Below are 7,261 nucleotides of genomic sequence, written 5' to 3'. Positions count from 1 at the left end.
CTGGACACGCTCAAGCATCTCAATGTCCCTCCTAAACTGGGGGGCCCAGAACTGAACACAGCACTCAAGGTGAGGTCTAACCAGTGCAGAGTACAGGGGCAGAATGACCTCCCTGCTCCTGCTGACCACACCATTCCTGATGCAGGCCAGGATGCCACTGGCTCTCTTGGCCACCTGGGCACACTGCTGGCTCATGTTCAGGCAGGTATCAATCAGCACCCCCAGATCCCTCTCTGTCTGGCTGCTCTCAGCCACTCCGACCCCAGCCTCAAACCTCCTTACAATTTCAGCACCTGTAGGCCACCATCCTGGTGTGAGTTTTTGAACTGATGGGGAGAGGTGATGGGAATCCTCCTGCTCCACAGCCTCAGCAGCAGCAGCAGCAAGAGGACAGCCATTCTGGGATCCCCAGGGAGGAGCAGGTAGTTGATTCCTGTTGGGCAATGTGCAGAAAGGAGGAAGGCTTCCCTTGGAAACTGTTAGGATTGCAGAATCACAGCAACCTCTACCTGTGAAGCGCTGGCCAGTGCTATCCAAAGGCTCCTGCAGGCACAGAGAGCTCTCTGAGCAAGCTGAGAAAGAGGGATGAGAATGGAAGGCTATGAAAACATTGACTTGGGTCTACCTAGAAACCAGCTCTGAAGCTGGTTGGTGTGAGAAAGCTGATGAGGAAAGAATCACAGAATGTCAGGGGCTGAGGTGACCTCCAAAGCTCATCCAGTCCAACCTCCCCTGCCAGAGCAGGATCACCTATACCAGATCACACAGAAATGCATTCAGGCAGGTCTTGAATATCTCCAGAGAGGGAGGCTCCACTACCCCCCTGGGCAGCTGGGAGACTCCACACCCCCCTGGGCCTGGGAGTTAGGTCCAGAAGCACATAAGAAGCTCTTTAGTCCTGTTTCCAATATGAAACTGATTGGGTGGTGAAGATTTTAACTTGTATCATCCCTCTGCTACAGCATCCACTGAAATCTTGCAGCCTCTTATCACAGGTGGAGACCAAGAGAGAAGGCAAAAAAAAGATGTGGCAAAGGAGATAAATATTTCTCCTTCACTTGTGTGACTCTTCTTCCTTGAAGTCATAAGAAGATTGTGCAAGACTCCTCTTCTTCTCCAGCTTCATCATATTCAGCTGGTAATGAAGCTGGCAGAAACTATTCCTTTTTTGCACAAAAAGAGAAGTTTCCTGCAGTAAAGCACACCAAGGGCAGAGTCTGGCTGCCTCTGCACAGCACCACAAAGCCTACCTGCCCTTACTTCGTTTGGCATCGTTTCTCTAGAAAGGATGCACAAGGGAGGCACACGCAGGAGGAGAAAGGCTGCAGCAGCACCAAGATGACATCTCTGTGCTGCCCTCTGTGGGGAAAAGAAGCTGAGGGCAGCGGCTGCTGTGCTTGGGCATGCCCATGTGGGTGCCATGGACAGAGGCACTGAGTGCAGCCTCAGCAAGTTTGCTGACCGCACCAAGCTGTGTGGTGCAGCAGCCAGGCAGGAGGGCAGGATCCATCCAGAGGCACCTGGACAGGCTGCAGAGGTGGGCACAAGCCAACCTCAGGAGGTTCAACAAGACCAAGGGCAAGGTCCTGCAGCTGGGTCGGGGCAATGCCAAGCACAACTCCAGGCTGGGCAGTGAGTGGCTGGAGAGCAGCCCTGAGGAGAGGGATTTGGGGGTGCTGCTGGAGGAGAAGCTCAACAGGAGCCAGCAGTGTGCACTTGCAGCCCAGAAAGCCAAGCAGAGCCTGGGCTGCAGCAGCAGAAGTGTGGCCAGCAGGGCCAGGGAGGGGATTCTCCCCCTCTGCTCTGCTCTGCTGAGACCCCACCTGGAGTACTGCATCCAGTTCTGGAGCCCCCATTACAAGAGGGCTGTGGAGATGCTGGAGAGTGTCCAGAGCAGGGCCAGGAGGATGCTCAGAGGCTGCAGCAGCTCTGCTGTGAGCACAGACTGAAAGAGTTGGGGCTGTGCAGGCTGGAGCAGAGGAGGCTCCCAGGTGACCTTCTTGTGGCCTTCCAGCATCTGAAGGGGGATACAAAAAACCTGGGGAGGGACTTTTGAGGCTGTGAGGGAGTGGCAGGAGTGGGGGGAATGGAGCAGAGCTGGAGGTGGGGAGAGTGAGACTGGATGCGAGGAGGAAGTTGTTGAGCAGGAGAGTGGTGAGAGGCTGGAATGGGTTGCCCAGGGAGGTGGTTGAGGCCCCATGGCTGGAGGTGTTTGAGGCCAGGCTGGCTGAGGCTGTGTGCAGCCTGCTCTAGGGTAGGGTGTCCCTGGGCATGGCAGGGGGGTTGGAACTGGCTGCTCCTTGTGGTCCCTTCCAACCCTGACTGATTCTATGACTCTATGATCTCACCTGTCAAGCAGACTGTGCTGGCAGCTCTGGCCAAGGGGGGGCTGTGAGGACCTCTCTCCTCAGCAGTGCTAACAGGGACATGCAAAGCCTGCACCCTTGTACACATCTGCTTCCATCACAAGTAGTTAGAGGGCTTTGGGTGAAGGCAGCAACCCCCATCTCTCCTGCTTTTTTCTGGGTCCACAAAGCAGCATGGAGGGAGGCCCCCAGAACAACAAAACCACAGCCCACACTCGGCTCAGCCTTGTCTCACCTCTTCCTCAGTGCAGCACCTCTCAAAGCCACTGCCTGCTTCCAGTGTGCCCCTGTGTCTTGCCTTTTTGTTGGCACACTCAGATTGCAAACACACTGGGGCAGGGACCTGCCTTCTGCTCTGTGCACAGATGGAACCTGCTCTGAGCCATCCTGCTCATGGGATAATGCCTGCTAGAGAGCTACACACAGGAGCTGGGAACGCTGCAAATGAAAGAGAGGCATGGGTGTGTGAAAGCCAGAGAGAGGAGAGGTAAAGGACCAGAGCAGTAGAAGAAAGCTGGAAAGGATGCCCTGCATTCATAATGAAGGGCACTACCTAATCAAGCTTGTCATGGCCAGATGCCCATGCTCGTAAAATCACAGCTGCACTGGCACAGAGTGGAAGCCCCTATGCTTCAGCACATCAAAGGTGGCATCCCTTTTCCTCTTACAGCAGCAGGTACACAGAACAGAGAAACTATTCTTCAAGGACAGAAATTACCTGTTCAAAAGCAGGCTTTCTGTGAGCTGTGAAGAGGCACTCAAGAAAGGTGGTGAGGGCTCAATACTGATGTCCCCTGACCACTGTGCATCACAGAAGTGACCCCAAGCTTGGCATTTCTGAGTACTTGGGTGGGTGTGCACAAATAGGCTGAGTGTGAGCCAGCAGTGAGCAGTGTGCCCAGGTGGGCAGCAGAGCCAATGGCATCCTGGGCTGGCTCAGGAGCAGTGTGGGCAGCAGGACAAGGGAGGTTCTTGTGCCCCTGTGCTCAGCACTGCTCAGGCCACCCCTGCAGTGCTGTGTCCAGTTCTGGGCTCCTCAATTCAAGAGAGATGTTGAGGTGCTGGAAGGTGTTTGGAGAATGGCAACAAGGCTGGGGAGGGGCCTGGAGCAGAGCCCTGTGAGGAGAGGCTGAGGGAGCTGGGGGTGTGCAGCCTGCAGCAGAGGAGGCTCAGGGCAGAGCTCATTGCTGTCTGCAGCTACCTGAAGGGAGGCTGTAGCCAGGTGGGATTGGGCTCTGCTGCCAGGCAAGCAGCAACAGAAGAAGGGGACAGAGTCTGAAGTTGTGCCAGGGCAGGTCTAGGCTGGATGTTAGGAGGAAGTTGTTGTCAGAGAGAGTGATTGGCATTGGAATGGGCTGCCCAGGGAGGTGTTGAAGCCAAGCCTGGCTGGGGCACTTAGTGCCATGGTCTGGTTGATTGGCCAGGGCTGGGTGCTAGGTTGGGCTGGCTGAGCTTGGAGGTCTCTTCCAACGTGGTTCATTCTATGATTCTATGAAAATCAACTTGCTCAGAGATGTTATATAAGAAAAGCACAACAAAGCCAGCAAAGGGGCACACCACCCACCTGCAGCAAGGGTTCCACATGAAATCTTGGTGTAGTCCATCCCACTGAGCAGCCCCTTGTCTAATCAGTGCTGGGAACCTCCTGCATCAGATGCAGCTGGACAAAGTCCCCTGTGCAGCTAACCTTGGCTTTCCTGCCAGTTGAGAACTGGCAATACACTTGTGCTTTTGGCCTCTCTTGAGCAGCAAGACAATGTCATGCTGCAGTCCTGCCTTGGCTCCAATCCCTGTATCAGAAGAAGGGATTCTCTGGGTGCTCCTGGGAGAGAAGCACTGGAAGGCCCTCCACTGAGGTGTCCGTTCACGCCAAGTGAAGGCATCAAGTAGGGAGTGTGCAAAGGTAAATGTGTATCTTTGGAGAGCTGGGCAGCTTTGGGCTGCTGCTCCACAGGGATTCCAGAGGCCAGCATGTATCTTCAGCTATGTGGTGTGGGATGCACATCCTGAGAAGAGCTACAGCAGGGAGCAGTGGCAGAGCAGCCTCTGGGACCAACCAGCCATGCCCTCATGGCACAGCTCAAACACCAGCTTGAGCTGTGCTGAGCAGGATGAGGCAAGCTGGGCCAGGTAACCATGCCCTTAAATTCTTCTGCTCACTGCAGGCACCATCCCTTCTCCCCATTACACAGGAAGTGGCACTGCTGGGGCAAGCACGGGCCAGCCAGGAAACCAGGGCACCAACAGGAAGGAGATGGCTCCCAGTGCCCAGGTGCTGGACTCAGCTTCAGTTAGCTCTGTCAGCACATGGCCAAGGATGTCTGCCCTTTGTTTAGCTCACTGCCTTGGTAAGCATTTCAGTCTCCTGAGACACAGTGGAGCAGAGGACCAAGCGCAGCTGTGACCCTGAGGTGTTTATTCACAGCCATTGCTACCACTGTGGTATTGTTTCCACCCCAAACCCACAGAGCACTGCAGTCATTTGCTCTTCTTACTGGTGCTCTCTTTTATTCTTCTGTTCTTTCTACTGTGCTAGGCAGGCTCCTCGCTGGGAATGCAAGCATCATGCTTGCACTTCACATAAAGCTGACAGACTCCCACATGTCTGAAGGCAACACCTCAAGAGGCAAGATGCAGCTGTTACCGGCTGTAAGCGTTCAACTTAGAGATGAGCCAATTAACACTCATGCTTGAGGCTTATTGAAGAGAGAGAGAGAGAGAGGTTGTGATGGTTTGGGCGTTCCCCACCCCCACACACCTTAGAAATCACCCAGACTAGACTCAGCAGCTCTGGAAATTGAATGAAGCTTATATTTACAGCTGGCACAATAGACAAGCAGATAGTTACAGTATAGACAGTTATAGACAGAAATAGACAAGGTAAAAGGTAACACAGAAACACAACAGCCCTCCCAGAAACCTGAGTCCCCAGGAGGGGCTCTCAACCACCCTTCCACCTTCCCTCTACTCTTCTCAACCTTACCCCAGTGCCAAGGAAGAATGGAGGTTTGGTCAGGGGGTTAGGAAGCAAAGTGGATTAGCCAGAGAAACAGCAGAGAGGCTAGAGAGAGAGAGAGAGATGCAGCTTGGAGCTCCCCAGCAGGAGTTATCTATGTTTGGATTCTTGTTCTTGTATCTCTCAGCAAGCCTATGAGTGCAGTAGACATCAGCCTTGTTTCCCTTTCACAGCCTGTAATCTAATTCTTCTCACCAGAACATTCAAGCTAGCTTCAAACTAGCACAGGGGTAATGTTATGAGACCTGTTGGAAGAGTACAGATACACTTATCATGGTGTTCTCAGGAAAATCAGTGTGCAGTGCGGATTTGTCACCCAGCTGCTAATTTGCATCTCCTCTGGTATGAAGCTTGGGTGATATTAAATGGTATTAGCATGGGACAGTCCTCCCTGAAAGGAGAGTGAGACATTGTGCAAGTTTGAAGCTAGCTGGAATGTTTTGGTGAGAAGAATCAGATGCTAGGCTGTGAAAGAGAAACACTGGTGGTGTCTGCTGCACTCATAGGCTTGCTGAGATGGATAAGAACAAGAACACAAACATAGATAACAGAGTCTCTCTCTGGGCTTTGGGCTACACTTTTCTCTCTAGCTTGCTGCCTGACTAATCCATCTGCTTCCTAACCCCCCTGACCAACCCTCCAAACTCCCCTTGTACATAAGGCAAAGTCTGGGGTAAGGTAGAGAGGTGGAAAGAAGGTGGAAGGGTGGTTGGGAGCCCCTCCTGGGCACTCTGGTTTCTGGCAGGGCTGTTGTGTTTCTGTATCACCTTTACCTTGTCTATTCCTGTCCATAGCTGTAACTATTGTAACTCTCTGCTTGTCTCTTGTGCTAAGCTGTGAACAAAAAGCTTCATTCCTTAACTCCCAGCTCATCTGACTCTAGTCTGGGTGATTTCCTTAAGGGGGAGGAGGTGGAGAGGGCAGGTAATACCCAACCCATCACAGACACCCTGCACTCACCAACACCCAAGAGCCCCCACCATGAAAAATAAGAGTGTTGCAAATTCATGCCTCTCAATTTCTCACAAAGACAAGCCTGAGGTGAGGCACAATTTATGAGAGGAGTGAAGTGGATCTCAATTAGAACCCCAGATGGGTAACCTCTTGTGAAGTAAGGGACAGCTTCGATCAGGCTAACCTTATTTTTGGAAGCTCTGCTGGGTTTGCACTCTAGACTGCAAGACTAACAGCTGAGCTCAAAGTTGCTCTGGACAGCAGCTGAGTGTTCTCCAGTGGCACATTCCCTTCTCCTTTAGCATAACTTAGTAGGGCACTGCGAGTTGTGGGCTAGAGTGAGAAAGAAGCAAAGTCAACCTTGGCCCCTGTGCTCAGCACTGCTCAGGCCACCCCTTGAATGCTGTGTCCAGTTCTGGGCTCCTCCATTCAAGAGAGATGCTGAGGTGCTGGAAGGTGTCCAGAGAAGGGCAGCAAGGCTGGGGAGGGGCCTGGAGCAGAGCCCTGTGAGGAGAGGCTGAGGGAGCTGGGGGTGTGCAGCCTGCAGCAGAGGAGGCTCAGGGCAGAGCTCATTGCTGCCTGCAGCTACCTGAAGGGAGGCTGCAGCCAGGTGGGGTTGGTCTCTTCTGCCAGGCAAGCAGCAACAGAAGAAGGGGACACTGTCTGAAGTTGTGGCAGGGGAGGTCTAGGCTGGATGTTGTTAGGAAGTTGTTGTCAGAGAGAGTGATTGGCATTGGAATGGGCTGCCCAGGGAGGTGGTGGAGTGGCTGTGCCTGGAGGTGTTGAAGCCAAGCCTGGCTGGGGCACTTAGTGCCATGGTCTGGTTGATTGGCCAGGGCTGGGTGCTAGGTTGGGCTGGCTGAGCTTGGAGGTCTCTTCCAACCTGGTTGATTCTATGACAGAGGGACAGAACAACCTCTGCCAG

The sequence above is a fragment of the Pogoniulus pusillus genome, chromosome 12 (genome assembly GCF_015220805.1).
Source record: "Pogoniulus pusillus isolate bPogPus1 chromosome 12, bPogPus1.pri, whole genome shotgun sequence".
Classification (NCBI taxonomy): Eukaryota; Metazoa; Chordata; class Aves; order Piciformes; family Lybiidae; genus Pogoniulus; species Pogoniulus pusillus.
The sequence above is the reverse complement of the archived record's forward strand: the minus strand, read 5'-3'. Positions refer to the sequence as shown.